A 23971-nucleotide genomic window follows, 5' to 3' on the forward strand; every position below is an offset into this window, starting at 1 on the left:
TATTTCGAACCACAATACGAGTTTCCTTTTTACAGATATGAAACTTACTTAAATTAATCGCACGTTTATGTGAAGAAAATAGAATTAACATCTGCTTGTTCCTGCCTTTATCGATGACTGTTCATTTTGAAATTGTGGAAGTTGTACATTGTTGAAAGGAAGGGAACTTGTCTTCGGCTGAATATTCACATTGAATGACGGATGCATTTTTAAAATTAAAGCACAATGATCATGCAGTTTTGCCAATTTGTCTTTCAAAGAATTGTCATGAGATTCCTCTTTATTTAAGACTATTATTCATTTATTCTATTGTTATTGTAAAATATTGCTTAATTTCTAGTCCATTACACACAGAAACTATCTAATTAATTCGCATTCGAATTACTATAATAAACAGCTGATTAGTTTTCATTTGTGTAACCACTTTTAACATAATATTGCAGTACGGCCGTCCTGAGTGGGAACATTATGAAAGGAGCCTGTGGAGCTGTGGCAGTGTCTCTATTACTAGACCCGAGAGAAGGAATCGAATCCCACCTTCACCTGAAATATATCAAGAGCTATCTGAATGGTGATTACAGAGTACCGAAGCACAGACTGAACTGCTTTCCAATCCAACATTTGATGTGCTTTTATCTATTATATCAATAATCACAAAATCTGATACTTATTTGTGTCAACTTACCAAGAAATATGTGTTGGAAAATTCGCTTTAGTCACTTTGCTTTTACAAAAGACTTACATCTGTCCCTGTTTTCTCTAACTGAAAGAAATCTAAAGAGGATTTTTACTTTTACGAAAAAAGGGGAGGTAGTTCCCATATAAATTAATGCTTCTTCGATCTACGCCTTTTTCAGTTTATGTAAGGTTTCATAATAACGCTCTAATTTCGGATAGTGGGGATACCTGTATCTAATTCTGTCGCTTATATGTTCCTGGAGAATATTTGAAAATGTTGCAGAATTAAAGATTACGATGTCTAAGTAATGAGATTGATCTTTTTTTGTTGCAAAGGGGCAAGTCCTAAAAATTGAAACTCATTAAATATTATTCTCTCGTTCTATATATTTGAAATAAAGTTGATTTCTTCTTCAGTAAACTAACAAATGCTCCCACCTATTACTTGTCAGTCAGCTGATTACATTCTTTGTAACCAAATGTTGTGATTCATCTAAATATTACTCTGTCCTTTGATCAAAGTGAATTTGTGATTGTTGTTCAGTTTATGAATTGTCAGAAACTTGTTTTTATTTTTCCATTCACCTGTTCATTTTGGCCGTAAGATTGAAATGCTTTGAAAATATTGGAGTTTATTCATGTAAAAATAAGGTTTGCGCATCTCTCACATATCTCACTTCTTATATTATGATTCAAGAATATTTTATGTTGGAATTCTAGTAAATTCCAAACATTTGTTGGCTTCAAACAGGTATCAATCTGTTGTTAATGTTTCAGCTGTTACATTGACATTGATTAGGTACTCATTCAGAGAGATCAACTGACAATTATAAACTACATGCAGGATTATTGAATTGAGAAAAAGATACAGACGTGGAAACATTTTTTTTAACAGGAATTGGCTTTTTCATTCAAGTGTGTAGGCTGTTCAAGAATTCTATATTGCCTTCCATTGGTATTCTTGTCGAGAATGCAAATTTATAATTCATGTGAATTTTAATGTGTTCTGTATTTTGAAATTTGTATCAGATATAAGCAGAAAAAGAGGAGCAATTAACATGAAAACTTCAGTGAATAGAAAGCACGGTAAACTAAATTGACAGAGGTAACGTTTAGTATTGTCTCTGGATATTCAGTCAAATATTTCTAATGTCAAAAGAGTGAGGTGCTGGAAAAGCATAGCAGGTCAGGCAGCATTCGAAGAGAAGCAGAATCGACGTTTTGGGCATAAGGCCTTCGTCAGGAATCTTTTCTGATGATGGCCTAATGCCCGACAGGTTGCTACTCCTGCTCTTTGGATGTGCCTGCCCTTTTCCAATGCTACAGCTTTCCTCACTTTCTCCAAATATGTTTAATGAACACGAACTGAAAATGTTCGCATCAGCAGTTGAACAAGACCAAATTAACACATTTTTTGCAATATTTATAGTGAAAACTTGTTTTCGAACAGGCAACAAATCAGATCGAACAACATCTCTTGCCGTTAGAACTCTTGGCCATTCATAATAAAGAATAACTATGCTTTGAACAACCAATATGGTGTATAACGACTGAACTGAAATATCAGAGGGACAAGGATCGCATTTTTTGAAGGGAATGATAACCAGATCCTTCCTGTGATAGTGGGGATTGATCTCAGGAACAATAAGATATTTACTGTGATTATTCCACTGAATAGTAATTAGATGGTCATGAAGATCTTTGTGTGGCTTTATGTGCAGTGTTTTGCTTGAACATTGATTTCAGTAACATTGAGATATTTTACAAGATTGACAATTGACAGTTAAAGATAATGCAACATTTTTAAAATAAATGTCAGTTTTGTTTAGCGAAACACAATTCTAAGTTTATGGAATCCCTACTGTGTGGAAACAGGCCATTTGGCCCAACAAGTCTACACTGACGTTCCAAAGAATAATCCAATCAGCACCATCTGCTCTCAGATTACTGGAAATTTACCCCTGGCTAATGCACATAACCTACACATCCCTGAACAGAGCGTACATCTTAGCATGGCCAATTTACCTAACCTGCACATCTTTGGATTGTGAGAGAAAACCAGAACATGCAAACTCCACACAAACATGTGGCCGAGGATGGAATCAAACACAAGTGCATAACACTGTTAGACACGAGTGCTAACCTTTGATCCTCTGTTCTCAATGCCCATCCCCCATGTTCAAGAGGTCTATGTAGTTGTTCATTGGTTCTTTTGTCCAGATACTAATTTATAATTCATATTGCTTTTATTGTGCCCGGAATTTTGAGACTTGTCTCAAAGGTAAGAAGAAAACGAGGAACAATTAATATAAGAACTTGAGAGAATAGAAAGCACAGTAAATTTGAATGACAGTCTGTGATAAACAAAGCTCACTCACTTCAATAATTTCAGCCCAAGACAAGATCTGAAGCAATCAGTTTGTTTATTAGACGCTTAGAAGTGTGGTTCCTGGAATAAGGCACACAGAGTTCAGCAAATACATATCTTATATAGGACTCATTACACCAAACCCGGAGCCCATTACTATTGTTTCTCGCTTGCCTTATCCGGCCTTGTGCTTAACAAATTACAAGTTTTACTTGTCCATTTCACCACATCCTGCTGTGGTCCATTGTTATGTATATCCTCCATCACTGCTATCTAAATCCCCCACTTGTGACATTTCTTCCCTTTCCCCAACCATATTGATTCTAATGACCTTTTAATTGAGGTTTGTTTTTGTTTTTTTGCAAACGTGGGAAATAGATGCTTATAACTATTGCTTGTACAAGCATATCTGGGTAACCTACATACTCACGGCACCTTATCTCGTTGTCTGTAACATCTACCATTGGTTGCCGGCATGTTTCATTCTTGTATGCACATGTTAGCTAATGCAAAAACAATTATATATTTCCTTCACATAGTTTTCATTCTTGTTGACTCAGCTCTTGGTTGAAACAATTACACACTGGTGTGAGTGCATTTACATTACATAAATAATTATGATTGCAGAAGTGACACTACTTTACCTATATCCCAAAATTTCCCCTTTTTTCTTTAATTATCATTTGTTATCTTCTACATTTGTCTGTTAAGCATTGCCCCCAAAATTCGCAAGCATCATTCTGGAGATTTCATCCATCTTGGTCTCACTCATCCCCTCATTATTTAATCGACAATGTTCCTCTGCCTGATTCTATTTTAGGGGTATCTGTTTTATTAAGGTTGTCTCAATCAGTCTTTGAGTGAGTCCTCGTATACAGGGCATGATACAACAGCCAATTGCTACCAACACCCTGGCTACTGCTATCAGGGAAGTAAGGATAGAAACCACCACCCCCTTCCATTTTCCAAAACATGACTCACGCCATCCCGTGAGAGATGTGTCTTCTCCTGAATTCTCAGCCAGTTCCTCTACTAAGGTAGTCAATTACCTTAAAGCCCGAGTAATTGAACCATCAGGTGCAGTGTTATTAGGAATAAAGGTGCAACAGCTTCCTCCGAATATCTCTCTCATACACACACTCACACACACATTTTTTTCCGCTAAAATCATATCAAGGGCCATTCTGTTTTCCGATGCCATCCTACTTGTCGCATCAAGCTGTTCTGGTATTCCTTTAACCGCATCTCTTGTATAATTTATAAATCGCTGTTGATTATAGAAAATGTAATTTATCCGATGTACATTTTTATTAATTGTTGCCTACCAAAGGAGAGCTGACTCAAAGCCTGATGCAATCTGATGACCAGCCTTGAACTCATCAGGGACCCTCCTAGGGACTCCTACACAATCGGGATAAATCCTGTGATATTGCTTTTATTGTGCAGTGTCTAACAGTGATCTCTTGCTCTTTCCCTTTTTCCCGACTACCTTTTCCTTCTCAAATGCCAGGGTAAAAGGAATTACCAATTGTACAATTGCACATATTCCTCTCCAATCCGGTGGTAGAGTGGGTCTCAATATTTTGCCTCCACTGTACCACCACAGATCCGTTCGGGGAGCCTTTGGTGCTGAGTAGTTCCCTCCCTTGTCCATTTCGGTGACATTCTTAATCTCTGTACACACTTTTAGCTCTCCCAAATATCTAGACTGACTTGTACCTCGTCTATGCACACACATCGTGTGATTTCCGACTGCAGCTGAAAACGTCCGGGGGGGGGGGGGGGGGGGGGCTTTTAGATCTTTATTCTCCAAGGGTGCGAACATCAGAGAAAAGGAGGTACAATTCCTATCATTCCATGCAGTCTTATCCTGTTACAGGGCTATTATACATTTCATGCCCTTCCTGTCTCGCTTACATCCGAGTGGAAAGGGAAGCACCTGGGCCACTGGCCAACTGGAGGCACATGCATAGCAATTGTTCTTGTTCAGACTTTTTACAGTATACTTTACCCATTCAATCCAGGCGTTTGCATCCCCGTACCCAGTTTCTATTTCGATAGTCTGTTTCAAGTCCTTTGTCTCAATAATTTTTACTAGTTTCGGATCATTGGGAAGGGTGAAAGGTTGTATGTTATTTTCCAGTAGTTCTGGTCGTTTTCCCTTTCCTACGCTAATTTGAAAACAACAGCCCAAGAAATAATTCCCGTTTGCTTACATTTCTGTCCCAAATATTTCATCTAATTGTATCTCATAGGTGACCCACCCTGACCCCGAGAATTGCTTTGTGCCATGTGGTTTTCTTTATCATTAGGTATATTGGGTTACACTCTTTATCGGGACGATCAAGAGGTGATCAGAAGGTGGCCCTGTGTATTATGACAAGACTATTATACCAAGTACCATCCCCAAAGGACTTAAGATGTATCTCTGAGCAGCGGTACTGTCTCTGATTATCTACATCCCCACAATTTACTAAGCTACACGCATCAGGTCTATTACTTGCGGATTATCAGACCTAGGGACCGTTAATAACACATATGAAAAATATATTTTTGTCAAAATCCCAATATTAAGAGAGCTAGCATCATAAATCTAAGCATCCCCAGCATTCTAAAAATTGTGCTGAAGCACAAAAAAAACTTAATACACAATCCTCCAGAAATAATCCCACGCTCGCGTCGCCACTGTATAATTAGTTACTCTAAGTCTCTTCAGTCTGAGTTTCAGCGGGTCTTGCGTTGATTCGGCTGTCCAGACTTCTTCCTCAACTGGAGATTTCACTGGTCCTTTGATCCGAGTGTAGTCAGTCCAGCCTTTCTCCGCTGTCCTTATTGTCGTTTCAGTAATCAAAGGATCCTGATACAGCCCATCTCAGTCCGGCAACAATTTAGTCTCTGTGCATGATTTTGCTAAGACCCACTCTCCTGGCCGCATGGGATAAACGGTGAATTCAAGGGGCGGAGTTTGTGCCAATAAACTCTGTTTCCTGAGGAGAGACAAAGAGGCGGACAAGCCCAGTATATATTTCTTTAGAACAAATCTTTAGTTTTGGGAATTGTCAATTCTCCGTTCATTCCCAGATCAGGTAATCCAAATATGATTTCATAGGTTTAGTCCCAAATCTTTCCTTGGGGCTGTTCGTACTCACAAGAGAGTTGGAGGTAAACATTTGGTTTCTATTATCAATTTAGAGAGCTGTCGTTTGAGTGTTTGGTTCATTCTCTCAAACCTTCCTGATGATGGTGGGTGGTAGGGAGCATGTAACTCCCAGGAAATTCCCAACCCTTTCATTATCTCCTGTAACAATTTTGGGGTAAAATGAGTTCCTTGGTTGGAATCTATACGGTAAACTAGCCCATATCGGAGAATTAATGCTCTAATATTGTTTCAGACACCCCACTCGCAATGGCAGTAGCTAGGGGTTGTGCCTCAACCGAACCAGATAGATGATCTACTATGACCAGCATATATTTTAGTCTTCCTACTCTGGATAGTTCAGTATAATCTACTTGTATACTCTGGAAGGTTCTCAATCCCGGGACTCTTCCTCCCGGGATCTGTTTTCTCAAGACTTCCTTATTTACCTTTGTGCATATTATACATCCCTCACATATTTGTTTAGCATGTGTATGTATTCCTTTACATCAATATTCCCTAAGAACTAAATCACACGATGGTTGTACTCCCCAATGGCTGCCTTTGTGTAGGACAACCATAATTTCTCGTATCATCATTTTGTTTAACATTTCCCTTCCATCAGATAACATCCATTGCCCGTCTGCTGTTTTTTTGTAGCCCCTAAATCTTTCATTTCTTTTTCTTCTCTTTCTGTAAATTTAGGAGCTTTCGGGGATCAGGGACAGCAGGTATTAGGGAATGAATCAGCACTCCTTCTGGGTCTAGACCTGCTTCCTTAGCCACTTTATCGGCTAATCTATTCCCCCTAACTTCTGGTTCATTTCCTTTCTGATGACAATTTACATGCACTACCGCTTGGAGTAATAGGGACTCCAAGACCCGTTTAATCAGCTCCTCATGTGCTAATTCCTTCCCCCGGCTATTTATCACACCTCTTTCCTGTCATATCTTTCCAAAAGTGTGCACAACACAAAAGTATATTTAGAGTCAGTGTATGCTGCTCCCTCTTTATTTTCAAACACCCGAAAGGCTCTTTCCAATGCGAAGAGTTCGCAGGTCTGAGCTGACCACCCATTTGGCAACCTTCCTGCCTCTACCACCCTACCTTTCGTCCCGTCTACAACTGCATACTCAGTCAGGCCCCTGCATGAAGTGGAACATCTCTCAGATCCATGCAGACCTTAGTTTGGTATTCTATATCGTCAAGGCAGTTGTGCCCTTGATTCTGAGGAGATTCTCCTTCCACTTTCCAAAGAAAAGCAGCTGGATTTAAACAAGTGTCTGTGACCAACACTAGATAATCCTTTTCTATTAATATTGCCTCATATTTCAGAACTCGCGAGTCTTTCAACCATCGCCTAACCTTTTGGTTTAGGATCGTTCTCACTTGGTGTGGGGTGCTTACTATTAGGCCTCCCCCAAATGTAAGTTTCCTGCTTTCCTCCACCAACAGTGCAGTGGCAGCCACACCTGCACACACTCAGGCCACCCCCGGGATACTGGATCCAATAGATTCGAAAGATATGCTACTGGCTGTTTCATTCCTCCCCACCTCTGGATTAATACTCTCATAGCCGCTCCCTTATCTACGTTAGCAAAGAGCTGGAAAGATTTATCTAGAGAAGGTAAGGCTAACATGGTGCATGATTCAGATCTCTTTTGAATTCTTAAATAGTTATTTTTCCTCTTCTTCACAACTCAGACACTTTGTTTCCTCCTCTAAAAGTTTGAGATATAATTTCTTAGTCTGTTGAGCATAAGAATCAATCCACAATCAATATCCCATTAAACCCAAAAAAGTACGTAATTCACATTTAGGCCTGGGCAGTGAAATCCCTCTAACCGTTCCAAACTTATCTTTCGTTTTCCCTCACTAAATGTCCCAAGTATTTCACTTCTCGCTCCACATATTGTATTTTGTTTTTTATACTCGCAGTCCCTGCTGACCCAGGAAATTCATTTTTTTTTTAGTGGCTTCTACTACTCTTTCTCTTCTCTTTCCTGTTACTAAGAGGTCGTTTACATACTGCAACAGTTCCATTGGGGCTGTTAAATTTCTTCACTATTTGTTCTAACATCTGTCCAAATAAATTCAGAGATTGCGTAAAGCCCTGGGGGAGCGCAGTCCACCGGTATTGCTGTTTCCGTCCTGTCTTGAGATCTTCCCACTCAAAGGCAAAAAAATTCCTACTTTCCTCCGCTAAAGGGACAAGCCCAAAAGGCATCCTTTAAATCTCTCACACTAAACCATTTGTGGTTATGAGGGATCTTACTTAATAACGTAGGGGTTCGGTACCACTGGGTACCTGACCTGTTCTATTCGATTCAATGTTCTCAAATCCTGCACCAATCGATACTTTCCATCAGATCTCCGCACTGGTAGAATTAGGATATTGTAAGGAGACATACATGGCTCCAACACTCCATCTCTAGAACCTCAATTTCTAGCTGCAGTCTTCGTTTACCTTCTATGGAAATGGGATATTGTTCCTCATAAACAACGACCACTTTCCTTTTTGAACTTATTTCTAGGGGACGGATTTGTACTTTTCCACGAATCCCTTCTCTAGCCCATATAATTGGGTCTCCCTTTCTCTACACATCTTCTGTCAACATTGCCATTTGTACAACTAATTCTTTTTCCTGAATTCAAATCTCCAGTCCGAAGAGGATAATTAAATCTCTCCCTAGTAAGTTACTTCCTATATCAGGGATATACAACTGTTCCCCTGTGACCCTATCCTTAGGACATTCTGTCATCATAGGTTCAAATACTGGAACAGTAAATCCTTCCCCTTTTACCCCTGAAACAGTAATTGACTGTGTCGACATTTCTACCTTCTTTGGTTTAAAATCCAGCGATGACCGTACTTCCACCGTGTCTACTAGGAAGACTACCTCTTCATTACAGGGTCCCACCTTCAAGTTTATCAAGAGTTTCTGGTGGCTCCCCGGGGGCAGGAACCCCTAACACCCCTATTCTTCATTAAAATTCATAAGCCGAATTGCTCTTTCTTTCCTGTATAGATCAAGACACTCCCGCTTAAAATGCCCGAGTTTCTGCAATAACAGCATCCTGCCTGTGGAGACTTCCATCTCTGCCCCTGTCGCCCGAACCCTCTATCAAATGCTCCCCCTTGCCCTCTCCCTCTCCCTCTCCCTCTCTGTCCTACATGCTGCCACCCACCGCTCCGGTTGCTCACTATTGGTTACATTCTTTTCTTAACTACCTCATCAACCGTCGCTACCACCATTTTTACCTTCTGTTTTTTGTCCCCCATCCTCTCTCTTTACAAGCACTTTCTATGCCACTCTTAACAATTCATCTTATGGTTTTTCGCTCCACCCTTATATCTTCTGTATCTTTCTCTGTATGTCTGGCTATGCCTTTGTCGCACAATGTACTTTTTAAAGACTCTGTGCCACTGGGTCATCAGGGTTCATTCTCGAGTATTTCCGCATTGAGTCCCTTAATCTTTGCAAGAAAGCTGAGGGAGTCTCATCTTTCTCCTGTCTAATTTCAAAGGCTTTAGTCAAATTCTGCGACTTTGGAACTGCCTCTCTTATTCCTTTTAGAATCACGTCTTTCAATTCCCTCATTTCTTCTCGATGCTCTGGGTTTTGATTTTCCCACTGAGGGTCTCTGAGGGGAAACTTCATCTCTCCCTGTCCAGCATCGCCATCTCCAATGGGGTGTTCCCTGTCCCATATTTTAATGGCTGCTCCTCGTATAAGTCCTCTTTCTTCTCCAGTAAATGGTATATACAAAGTAGACATTAACTCAGCCCACGTATGCAGATTGTGCCCCCAAAATTGATCAATCTGTTCAGACAACCCTACCGGATCCTCAACCAGGACCTTCATCTCCTTTTTGAATTTTCTGACCTCCCCACTGGTGAGAGTGGCACTTACAAACCCAATCTCTTTGTCCCCTATTGATATCTCCTGAAGGGGATAATTCGTTACGTTTTTCCCCTTTTTTTCTGCTTTTGTTTTTCCCCCTTAGGCTTTGGTTTAGATACTCCGGAGGCCTCCTCTACGTCTACTTTATCTTTCCTTTCTTTTGTTGAGGATTGAGGGTAGGGAACAACAACATCCCAGTCCACCGCCCCTTCGTCCTCCTCTTGTAAGTCATCCGTTCGCTGTCCCTGTGTGTCTGTCTCTCCTCCTCCCCCGTTTTCACCTAATCTGATTTTATGGAGTGTGTGTGTGGGAGGTGGGGATGGGGAAGCAGCCAATAGGATCCCACGGGGTGGGGTGGGGCAGAGGGTGAATCTGTTATCTTTACTACCATCATTCCCAAACTGCCCTGCCAACAGAACGCATAGTCCGCCTCCTCTTGAATAAAAGGTTATTTTTTTATTCACATAGAAATCTAAATACTGACAGACCCAATCCTCGTCGGAACCATATTTTGGCCAGAAGACAGCCTGACAAAGAATTGGTTCTTTGGTCTATAATAAACAAAAATATTTAATCATTTTCATTTTATTTTTTGCCCTTCTACAATTATTGCTTGTTCATTCATGTAACATCCTCCCGAACGGACTTTCAGGAGGAATGTTTCCAGGGACTTTTTCTTCCTTTCCTCCGTGACAGTTACACTGCCTACCCCCCATTTACCGGGCCCTCGCCTGTCACTCAGCGATTACATACCCCTTTTCCCGGCCACGAAGGCAATACTTAAAAGCCATGTTTCTTACCTTGGTCTGTGCACAGAGTTGCCTGGCCCCTTTCAACGTATTTTCTATCGACCTCCTGTCACTATCTGATTCAGATGTCTCTCTTGTGGGATTCATACCAATCGCCCAAGGGAGCGGACCAAACCTGGACACGAGACCACTCCTTAATTGGGAACGGGACGCTTCTTTCCACTGTCCAGGGCCAGCCACTGCCCCCGGCGATGGAAAAACATCCCGGACAGCCCCCAATTGTGAGAAACACAGCTCACTCACTTCAATAATTTCAGTCCGAAGCAAAACCTGCATCAGTCGTGTCATTTGTTTTACTCTTGCAAGAGGGTGTGATGTCCACTGTCTACATCACACTAATGAATTCAACTAATACTCGATATTTATGTAATTTGGTTCCTTTTTTTAACCCATTGATCCTCCCCGTTTACATCTTCCACTTCTCTAAGACCGACCCCCATTTCACCTGATTATCTCTTGCCTTATCCGGCCTTGTCTCTGCCAAAATGATTATTTCTGGCCTCAAAAGGCCGTTTGACCACATCCCGCTGTGGCCCAATGTTAGGTATAGCCTTTCTTCACTATTATCTACTCCCTCCATCTGTGCTTTCCCCAACCATACTGATCCTTATGACCTTTTAATTGGGGTTTGTTCCTGTGTTTCTGTACGAGTGGGAAACAGATGGTTATAACTACTGTTTGTGCAAGCATATCTGGCTTAACCCCCTCCCCTCACAGCACCTTATCTATTTGTCTGCAGCATCTATCATTCTTTACAGGCACATTTCAGCTCTTAAAAAACAATTGTGTATTTCCTTCACATAGTTTCCATTCTTGCGGACTCAGCTCTTGGTTGAAACAATTACACACTGGTGTGAGTTCATTTACCTTGCATAAGTAATTATAATTGCAGAAATAACACTACTTTACCTATATCCCACACTAGAGGTTGCCTAATATGATGCCATTACTTAAATGATTTAAGATTTAAGGGTTATAGGGAAAAGCCAGTGAGCCTGATGTCAGCAGTGGGTAATTTGTTGGGGGGGGGGGGATTATGAGGCATTGGATCTGCACGTATTTTGAAAGGTAATAACTGATTTGGGATCTTCAACATGGTTTTGTGCAAGCGATATTGTGTCTCACTAATTTGTCTGAGTTTTTTTGAAGAAGCGACTAAGAGGATTAATTGCGGCCGAAAGGTGTACATTGTCAATTTAGACTTTGCTAAGGCGATTAATAATGTTGTGCATGAGCATCTGGTTAACACGGTTGGTTCATATGATTCTATGGAGAACTATACATATGGATATAAATTTTTTTCAAAGGTAGGAGACAGACGGTAGTGGTGGAGGGTTGAAATTTACTAGCAAATGTTTGCAATGCTGGGCAGATAGTCCAATTTAGAGAGTAATCCCTGAGCACGGTCTGCACAGCTCTCCATCCTGGCTGTTACCTTGTCCCAGTTTATGGTGTCAGGGCTGGTTCTGTGCGGTAGATTCAGACTTTGAGGCAATGGAACTTCCAGCTGATCTGGCAATGTCTTTATTCAATGTTTGCATTCTTGTGAGTTGTCCCATCGCTTTCTCCCTTCTCCGCATACGTCCATTCCCATGCCTCCTTAATCATATTTTCTCGAAGTTATCAGTTTATTAATTATTTGTTTTTTTTCTTCTTTTTGTATCTTTCCCTGGATTTGGTTTTTGGCTACCTCGTGTATCGGGTGCTGGCATTATGAAGCTCAAAAAACATTGAAATGTTGTGCGTCGGGTTGATGTTCACTTTCTGCTGTGTCCCATGTGATGTTCCATGTCGGGCATGGAATTCCAGTAGCTTTGACTCACGCCTTTGAAACTTGGTCTGTGCCTGTCCACTGAACAGCTGTGTTTGTCCCTGTCAGCTGATCGTGCGGTCAGTTACACGAGGAAGCCCGTCGAATATTATTGTAAAAGAGCAGGCATCGAACTTGTAGCGCAGGGGCTTCTGACTGTCTCCTGTTATTGAAATGTTAGTGGACCTGCTGGGGATGGTTTGCGGAGATTGTGCTGTGAGCGACCTCAGACATTCAGGGAGGAATTGGTGACCCAACTCTCGATGGAGCATGAGGACTGTAGTTACAGCATCTGGATCTGCAACATGAATAACAATGTAGCAGAAGGGAAGCTCTGAAACCACGGAGTGAGTGTGTGGGGAAATGGATCTGTCAAATTTGTCTGTGTCTTAGTCTGGGCAAGTATACATTCTCACTCTCGCCTTTACATACACTGATGCACACTCTCCCTTTCCGCTCCACACACACGCACATTCATAATCCTCCTGTCTCACATATGCACACGCACACTCTGCTCTGTCACACCCATGACCACATTCACTCTGTTTCCCTCCTGTACTCACATACACATACGTCCTTAGTCTCTCTCAATTATACACATTGTTTCTCTGCCCTTCACACAGACACCCTCCTTCACACATATATGCATACACGTATAAATTTGTGGGGTGAAATTGCATGAGCACGTTTGCATTTGCAGATACACTTTATTTTGTTCCAAAAACATACAATTTGGAGGCAGTCAGTCAATGCTGTATTTTATGAGCTCGTACTTTGGGAACAAGCCCAATCTGCCTCCAGGCGAAGACACACACAGACTCCAAACAAGACCTCTCGCCAGAAATATATTGTCTGGCTGGAGGGGTCACCTCTTTTACATCAATAATGCCTGAAGGTATCTCCAGGCAGTGACCTGAAATAAATTCTGCGATTTGCATTTCAACAATCAAGACATGAACCTCAATTCTAAGTGATTAATGATTTAACAGCCATCCTAGGTGCGTACCTTTCAAGCGCATGAGTTGTACAATCCTTATAACTTCTCTTTTTAAGGTAGTCCTCTCTCTCTAATACTTAATGAAGGAGCAGCGCTATGGTAGCTTGTGTTTTCAAATAAACCCGTTGCACTAAAACCTACTGTCATGTGAATTTTGACCTTGTCTGACCCAGTCCCAGTGGCTCCATATCATAGCCTTTTTATTGTTTAGCCAATCATCTCTCTTAGCAAATAAATCTTTCCTTTCCCCATGTGATCTTCTCGTGCATATTAATGTTTTGTGAAGCACGTTACACACTGCTATCTGGAAATCCAAATATAATACATCTATGTGATCCCCTTTATCCACCTTGTCTGTCAATTTTTAAGAAAGTTAGTCAAATCATTCAAACATGATTTATCCTTTATAAAGCTAAGTTGACTGTGCTGGATTGTGTCTTGACTTTGAAAACATCATGCTATTAATTCCTTCATAACGGATTCTAACAATTTGCCTTCATTACCAATAATTTTTTCATTACTTTTCATTCCCTAGAGAAGCTGGTTATTCTAAGTTCTTTGCTTTCCATAACCTCTACGTTTCCTTTCACAATTCCCATATGACAAGCACAAGACTGTAAAAGATCTGCTCCAATTTCTGTGTAAAAGGCATGAGTGGCTGATTGGACTCATTTTGTTCTTGCTTTACACTCTTAGTAGGCTTAATGTCCTACTGCTGTCCCTATATTATAGTCTCGATGGTTTGTATGTTCTACTCCTGTTCCTGTTCCTGTTCCTGACCAAGCCGTTCAAGATCTCAATGCCCTCCTCCTGTCGCTCAACAACAGGTTTGGGGACTTATGGAATCTCCCTACTCAACTGTCACTTTTCAAGAGCTGAAATATGCAGGCAATTGTGTTGCTCACATTGGGTAGCCCAGTGGTTAACACTGCTGCCTCACTGCACCAGAGATTCATGTTCAAATACTGTCTCCCATTTCCTCCCACAGTCCCAAGATAAGTAGGTAAGGTAGATTAGCCACGCTAAATTACCCATAATGTCCGGGGATGTGAGGCTAGGTGCATCATGGAAAATGCCAGGTTATAAAGATTAGGTGGGGTGGGTGGTGGAGTTTGGATGGGATGGTCTTTGGAGGATCAGTGTGTTGTCGATGGGTCAAATGGACTACTTCCACACTGTAGAGATTCTTGCAGAAATCGATTGAGGGAACAATCCTCGAGTTAATTCCAATAACCTTTCCTCAGTGAGGAAATTAACTCTGTTCACATTACTCCAGATGTGATCTCACTGAGACCCTATACAGTAGCAGCAGCACTTTGCCAGCCTACTGTAAGGTTCCCACCCAGTTTAGAGCAGTCTCAGCTCTCTGGGGAATACATAGCATTGCTGAAAGATCATTGTCCTTCTTAACTCCACAAGCATTACGGGAGATCTGGTGATAATGTCACAATGACACTTGAGAAGAACATGTCAGGTGTGTTGAGATGATATCAATGTTGAGATATGCCTTGTCAAACATCTCGCCTGAATCTACCGTTAATCTCCCCAGAGCCCACGTCACTCAGATTCCACGGAAGCTGGTAAGGTGGAGCTTTGAAACAGCAAACATTGATGAGAGTTATATATCAAAATCAAATTGTGATACAAATGTTGGGTATCTTATAAAACAGGAAATTAGATATACAAATTTGTGGGTACTGTAGTAATAATGGACAGCTTTAAGCTACTTCTGAACAAGTTAACCCAAGTGAATGTTAATGCTGAGAAAATGGATTTCATGACCGTGTATGAGATGGGTTGTTTTGACAATATGTTGACCACCGAGCTAGATGTCAGGCTGTTTTGGAATTGCTGCTGTGTGATCAGAAGAGGTAATTAAAAACTTTACTGTAAAGGAGCTTTTGGGAATAGTAAGCTTAATATTTTGAATTTAAATGACAAATGAATACAAAGCAGTTTTTTTTTCTTATATTACTGGTGTATACCTGAGTCATGCACGCCATTAAGATACGAGGAAAAAATTGGTTTCAGTGAATTTGAAAAGTATATTAAAATGATATAATGAAAGACAGACAATGGCTGTTATTTATACAAACATTTTGAGGTCTGTAAGGACATTCTCGAGATTAATCCCTCAGGTAGCAAGATTGTCTGATGAAGGAACTCCGCCCGTGTTACAGAAAGTTTCAGAGAATGAGAGGTGATCGAAATGAATCATTTTTAAAAATCTCACACAGAGAGGGGTGATGAACACAGGGGCATTCACAAGTGAGAGCAAGAGTACCGAGAATCCCAAGGCATTTCAGAAGGACATAAAGCAGAACAGAATTACCAGGGAATTTTTGATCAGGGATAGTCAGCATGAACTTATCAGAGGGTGGTCATGTCGAACGAATTTTATTGATTTTTTTTTCAAGGAGGTTGTTTATATGCTTTTTTACAGCAACGCATTTGATAAACCTCACATGGAAAACTGATCAAGAAAGTACAATTCCATGGTATCAAGGGGAACCTGGTAAATGACATGCAATTTTTCTTCTCGGCAGGAGACAGAGGATGATGGGAAAAGGGTCTTTGTGCGACTGGAGATCTGTTACCCCTGGTGTACCCCAGTGCTGTATCCCTTATTGTTTGTGGCATTCATTAATGAAGTAGATGTGAATGTGTAGGGGGGAGGTAAAGTGTGATAAATAAGTGTATGTTCGACACAAAGATTGACCAGGTGATTTGCAGTGAGGAGGAAGGCCTTATCTTACAGGAAGATAGAGATGGATTGGTCAGATGGGCAGATCAATAGCAGATAGAATGCAACTCTGATAAATATGAGGTGATGCATTTTGGAAGAAGAAACCAGTCAGGGGTAGACTCAATGAATGGCAGCACTCCGAGAAACTGAGATGGTGCTTCTCTACACAAACATTTCATTGAACCACTCCTTTATAACTAACTGGGTGTCGAAAAGCAGGTGGGTTACATCACTTGTCACACTCCCTTACCATATTATAAGGCGAGGAAATCTTCGCTGGGTGCATTGCTTTTAATTATCAGATGGATGTTGACATCCACTTCATAATATCATAGAGAGTTCGAGGTGGGTCAAGTGAATGATATATTGGTATATGCGGCATAGCAGGAAAAATGTGTCTGTGTTTGAATAGATGGTGGTTTGAATAGAAAAAACAGTGTATTATCCAATGGAGAGATTGCAAAGCTGAGGCACAGAGGAACCAGGCACCTGGATCACAAACAAACACATTGCGTATACATCATAGGGAGGCAATATAAAATTTCAAACCTTTTGAAAAAGAATACAATCAGGAATAGGGAAGATTTTCTACAGTTTTGCAGGGTAGGGTGAGACCACTTCAGGAGAGCTGAGGGCACAATGACATGAAAAGCAGTCCAGAGAAGATTCACTCAACTGATTCCAGTGAGGAGCATTTATCTCTGGAGGAAACATTGTCAGATTGGCCTTGGATCAGTTGGAGTTTGGGCAAATGACACCTGACCCCGTTTAAACCCATTCAAATTGAGTGCTGAAACAATATTTCAATTTCTGCGAGAGATTTCCAGAAATGGATGGACTGCTGGAAACTGGAGAATACCGCAGTGAAGGAGTTGGTGATTGTTTTAACCATCTGAAAGGGTTCTGCGTCTGTGGGAACTCTCCTCCCAGAGAGTAAGACATTGAATATTCTTAAGACATAGTTGACAGTTTATCGTCTAAGAATTATGAATTAAAGTTATAAGGCGTAGCAGTGTCCCATATGTCCTCTTCTGTTTGTTGTTGGTCTTAGCTGTACTGGAATAAGTCGCCAACCCTGCCTCCGTCGTGTACTTGTGGACCTACCGCTCTGGTTCCCACTGTGCCCCCCTCCCCCCAAGGGCCACACTAGTTTAAACCCTCCTGAGTGACAACAGCAAACCTGCCTGCCAGGAGATTGCTGCCAGTTCAGGTCCATCCCGTCCTTCTTGTGGATATGTTATCGTCTTGGGAATCCCAATGATCCACATATCAGAAGTGCTGCCTCCTCGACCAGCTCTTTGCCCATATATTTAACTGTACTACCTTCCTATTCCTAACCTCATTGGCACATGGAATAGTCTTGTCGCACCAAAATTTAAATATAATTTCAGCGAAATTCTGGAAAGACTTTATTTCTTTAAATGGACAGACTTGACAATAAGTACTTAAGAAGGAGAAAGTGAGGACTGCAGATGCTGGGGATCAGACCTTAAAAATGTGTTGCTGAAAAAGCGCAGCAGGTCAGGCTGCATCAAACGAGCAGTAGAATCGACGTTTCTGGCATAAGCCCTTCTTCAGGAATGAGGAGGGTGTGCCAAGCAGGCTAATGTAAAAGGTAGGGAGGAGGGACTTGGGAGATGGGCGTTGGGAATGCGATAGGTGGAAGGAAATTAAGGTGAGGTTGATAGGCCGAAGAGGGGGTGGGGGCGGAGAGGTCGGGAAGAAGATTTCAGGTCAAGAAGGTGTTGCTGAGTCTGAGGGTTGGGACTGAGATAAGGCGAGGAGAGGAGAAATGAGAAATCTGTAGAAATCTGCATTCATCCATTGTTGTTGGAGGGTTTCTAGGCAGAGATGAGGCGCTCTTCCTCCAGGCATCGTGTTGCCAACGTCTGGCGATGGAGGAGGCCAAGGACCTGCATGTCCTTGGCGGACTGGGAGGGGGAGTTAAAGTGTTCAGCCACGGTGCGGTTGTGTTGTTTGGTCCGGGTGTCCCAGAGGTGTTCTCTGAAACGTTCTGCAAGTAGGCGGCCTGTATCCCCAATGTATAGGAGGCCACATCGGGTGCAGCGGATGCAGTAAATGATGTGTCTGGATGTGCAGGTGAATTTTGATGGATATTGAAGGATCCCTTGGGGCCTTGTAGGGAAGTGCGGAGTGAGGTGTGGGCGAAAGGTTTGCATTTCTTGCGGTTGCAGGAAAGGTGCTGGGAGTGGAGGTTGGGTTGGTGGGGGGTGTGGATCTGACAAGGGAGTCGCGGAGGGTGTGGTCTTTCCAGAATGCTGATAGGGGTGAGGAAGGAAATATGTCCTTGGTGGTGGGGTCCGTTTGGAGGTGGCGGAAATGATGAAGGATGATCCGACGTATCTGGAGGTTGGTGGGGTTGTAGGTGAAGACTAGTGACCCCACCAACCTCCAGACAGAACCCCACTAGTCCTAACATAGTTCGCTCTAGAATTAGACTTGCCTAAATGCATCACCTCATATTTGTCTGGATTGACAGCCATCTGCCACTTTTCCACACAACTCTCCATTCTATCTATATCTTTCCATATCCTCTGACAGTCCATTATGCTTTCTGCTACTGTTATAAATGATGTATCTTTTCAAATACTAGCTATTGCCTGTCTACTGGCAAAGCGTTTTGTGATTTGCCCAAGCCACCAACATGCCAATTCAGACAACTTGTCACTCATACCCTCTTAGCTTCCTTTGCTGAAATTTCAATCTCTAGTTTCAGAATGAACCACGCTACAATCAAATCTCACGGAGTCCAATATTACAACGTTATTAATTAAACTTTCTCATTGCATAGTACAAAATCTAAAGTAACCCAATCTCTAATTGATAGTGTTATGTTAAATTTCAACTGAGGAGTTTTGGGTGGTATTAAATGCACATTTGTCCTTGAACATTCCTACTTTTGAGCTTATAATGGCGGGAAGGATATTGATGAAGCAGCTGGAGATGGCTTGGCCTGGGATATTTCCCTGAAGAACTGGGCCCTTGTAATGAAGTACTTGGAGGTGCATAGTGAAGGAGGGCTGAGTCAGCATGACTTTGTCAAGGAGAGGTACCGCTGACACGTCTGTCAGAATTATTTGAGCTGATAATGTGCAAGTTTGACAAAGGAAGGATGTGATTTGATTGGTTAATTGGGACTCTGCGAAATATGAATCTGCCTTAAATTGAATTTTGTTCATCTATTGGTTACAAGTTGCTTAAGCAGAGATATAAAAACAGTTAAAAAATAATTTAAAAAAAACACATTCAGCAGTAGCTAAATGCAATAACGATGGCGGGTGCTCGTGTTTGGGATACCCACCTCCATCCACCTACTATATTCTCTGCTACATTCTCCGCAAACCCACCCCACTCGCATTTATCTCGCCACGCTCAAGGCTCCGATCCTCATGCTGATGAAGGGCTTTTGCCTGAAACACCTGTTTTGCTAATCCTCGGATGCTGCCTGACCCGCTGTGCATTTCCAGCACCACACTAATTTTGAAGTATCTTACCTGGGCTGCAGAGGAAGTTTCAGTGGGAGTGTAAAGGTTCAGTGGTCGTGGCCCATGTATGGACCAACCACATGGATAAAACTATGGCACACCTTCTGCTCAGTGCTATTAAGAGCACGGAACATTTTTTTTAAAAAAGCAAAGCCAAAAAGGTAATGATCTCTGGATTATTGCTTTAGCTAGGTGCTAATTAGCACAAGGTCAACAAGATTAAGCTGGTAGATGCGTGGCTCAACGATTAGTGTGGGAGAAATGAATTTGAAGTCATAGGACATTTGCACCAGTTCCGGAGAAGCAAAGACTGGTACCAATGAGGTGGTCTTCATCCGAACCGTGCTTGGACCAGAGTACTAGGGGATCGCACATCCAGAGAAGTAGACAAGGCTTTAAACTTAATAGGGCGAGTATGGGGAAGGTCAGATATTGGCGAAATTAGAAAAACAGAATTAAAGGAGGAGGTAAGAGTGAAGAACTCAGGAGAAGTTATTAAAATCTCCAGGACAGACAAAAATATGACAGAGCATATGGAGAGTGTTTGCAATGAAACTTCAAGCACACTGAGGAAACGAATGACAATGTGAAGAGGAAAGGTTAATACAGAACTGGATGTATGCAATACAAGGAATAGGGTAAACGAACTTGTGGCACAGATCGACATTGGCAGGTATGCCTTGGCGAGCATCACGGAGACATGGCTGCAAGGGAATCAGGATTGGGAGCTGAATATTCAAGGATATACATCTTATTGAAAAGATAGGCAGGTGGGCGGAGGAGGTGGGAGTGCCTTACTAGTAAGAAATAAAACTAAACCAATAGTGAGAAATTAAATAGGGTCAGATGATGGGGAATCTGTGTGGCCTGATGTGCCATGGTGGGGGTCTAAGAAAAAGTTTGTTCAATGTTTTTTCTCTCACTTGATTCTTATTCAGGTTGTACAGCTATTCTGAATTTCCGTATCTCCATCAAGTGCAGACGACATGTTTTTTCTCGCCTAGTGTGGCGCCTCAACATTTCTTATTTTTTTTTACACTATGTGCAACAGTGGGCGTTTGTTCTAATAATTTACTTCCAATTCAAGGAAGACGTGAGAATATGGTTTGAACTCCGGCAGTGTGTCCATTAGGTGCAATTTAATCGAATCTTTATCCTCATCACACTCACTCTTTTAAACAAACAATGAATTAGTCTGTAAATTCTGTAGATTTTTATTTCAGCACTGACTATTGCTGGGGATGTTACAAAGGACATAATTCAGTGTCACGGAAAATACGAATGTTCCAGTGCAAGGTACCAAATCCTAATCCATCCTAACTTGTTTACAAGTTGATGAATAATACATGCAGAGGTGGCAGAGCGTACATTAAAGGAGGGTTCAACTCTGTGTTCAAGATGCTATTTCTGGCTCCCTCATAAAAGACCTTAACTACATCGCTCTGTAAATTAACTAAAATAGGAAGAGACCAGAATTCGTAATTCTTCATCTGGGAATATCATCTGGATAACAGGAAAGAAAATCAAGGTTTGTATGTGATATTCATCAGTGATGTTGGTGAGAATATGGAAGATGCTGGCAGTGGAATGATAAACAATTTTGTGGAAGGCACAAAGAGTATTTGGGTGGCTCACATTGAGGAAGAAAGGGTTAGTTTGCAGGAGGGTATAAACAGATTATTCAGCTGGCAAGAACAATGCCCAATAAAGTGTAACACAGATAAATGTGAAGTGATGCACGTCAGAAGTAACAAGACAAGAGAGTACTCAATCTATGAAGGGGGGATAAATTTGCTCGGTATTTCTTTGCAAAAGGGTATGTTGAAGAGGTGTATAAGGCCATAAGGAGTAGGGACAAGATGAATAGCTGTTCCATTCAGTGTAAGTTTAAAGAACAAAGGAAGACTACTGACAATATTCCAGCCGAGTGCCACCATTATTACTGCACCAATAAGTTGGATACAGCTTTTCCTTCATTATAATGCAGATTTCCATCTATAATGGTCTTATTTCTCTGAAGCATAATAGGTTCCTTCACAGGTATTCCCTTTGACAAACAGCAAGTTTTCCAATGATTTCCTGCCAGTTGTTCATCACAGCATTCACCACCCCACCCCAACCCAACATGCATGGTCCAATGGTTTTGCTAACTGTTTTGTTGATTCACTTCCATGTTTGTGTGTCTTGAACGTGTGATTCCGAACAGGATGTTAGTTTTTGATAGAAGCTACTTTGAGTGGGTAGGAAAACACCAGTGTCCCCATTGAACTCAAACCCATTCTTCAGCACCATTTTAAAATCCTCAGGTACTGGAACAGGCTGTGTCTCTCTTCCGAAATATTTAGATTATATTAGATTACTTACAGTGTGGAAACAGGCCCTTCAGCCCAACAAGTCCACACCGACCCGCCGAAGCGTACACCACCCAGACCCATACTCCTACACTTAACGCTTCACCTAACACTACGGACAATTTAGCAATTTAGCATGTTCAATTCACCTAACCTGCACATTTTTGGATTGTGGGAGGAAACCGGAGCACCCAGAGGAAACCCACGCAGACACGGGGAGAATGTGCAAACTCCACACAGAGAGTCGCATAGTGGGCGGCACGGTGGCACAGTGGTTAGCACTGCTGCCTCACAGCGCCTGAGCCCCGGTTTGAATTCCTGCATCAATGTCAGGAATTCTGTATTTAAGAATGTTCACAAAGTTATATCATTGAAGGTATTTACAAAGAGGTTTGAATTGGAAATGAATTGAGTGCAATGAGGAATTAGTGCTGAAAGAGGAGTTTGCAAGTCATAGACTCTTAGTCATACAGTGTGCAAACAGACCCTTCGGCCCACCTCATCCATGATCAACAGGTTTCCTAAAATGTACGAGTTCTATTTTTCTGCTGTTGGCACATACCCCTCCAAACCTTTCCTTTTCATGTACACATCAGATTGTCTTTCAATTGTTGTAATTGCACTCACCAATGCCAGTTTCTCTGACATCTCGCTACATGTCTCTGTAGCGCTCTCTCTGAGAAACAGCTGCCCTTAGATCTCTTTTAAATCTGTTCCCTTTCACCTTAACCTTATCTTGCCTGGATTTGGACACGCCCACCCTGGGAAAAAGACCTTTGCTATTCATCCTCTCCATGCCACTCTCGATTTTATGAACCTCTGTAAGGTCACCCCTCAGTCTCCTATGCAAAAGGAACAAAATCCCATCCTCTCCATCTATCCCAAAACCTCCCATCTCCGTCACATCATTTTAAATACTTTAACATTCTCTTGAACAGCTACAAAATCACGTCCCAATTTCTGTACTCAATGCTCTGACCGATGAAGGCAAACATGCCTAATGCCTTCTTCACTGCACTGTCTAACTGCGACTCCACTTTCAAGGAACTATGTACTGCACCCTGGGTCTCTCTGTTTGATTATACTCCCCAATGCCCTACAGTTAACGGTATAAATCCTGCCCTAGTTTGTCTAACAAAATGCAACATCTCACATTTATTTGCATTAAGCTCTATCTGCCAATCCTCAGCCCATTTTCCCAGTTGCTCAAGATCTCATTGGATATTACTCAAGTTCAATTGGACAATAAGGAATTAGTCTAAAATTGAGATACATTATTGTGTTACCTTCCTGAGAAAAATCGAAATGAACGAGTTATGACTATTACACGGGGAGATATGTGGAAATTAACTTGGACGTACTTACCTAATTGTGCATAGATATAGGAGAGGCTGTTACGAATAAGAAACATCCTTATAGGCGTAACCCTCTAAAGTTGGCACAGGTCAGAAGGAGTTTGAACATATGCTCCAAGATGGCAGAATCGAAGTGAGTTACAGTGACTGGAACTCACCCCGAGCCATGGTGCCAAAGCCAGAAAGCGCCCAACGGTTATGTGTGGACTATCGCAAAGTCAATGCAGTTACAAAATTAGCTTGACAGTAGGAGGTAGATGGTGTTGGGATGAATCCTCTGAATTTGTTCTTCCTTCTTTGTTGTTATCA

This window comes from Chiloscyllium plagiosum, unplaced genomic scaffold (genome assembly GCF_037043375.1).
Source record: "Chiloscyllium plagiosum isolate Xiang-an unplaced genomic scaffold, Cpla_swu_hap1 HiC_scaffold_47, whole genome shotgun sequence".
In the NCBI taxonomy this organism is placed as follows: Eukaryota; Metazoa; Chordata; class Chondrichthyes; order Orectolobiformes; family Hemiscylliidae; genus Chiloscyllium; species Chiloscyllium plagiosum.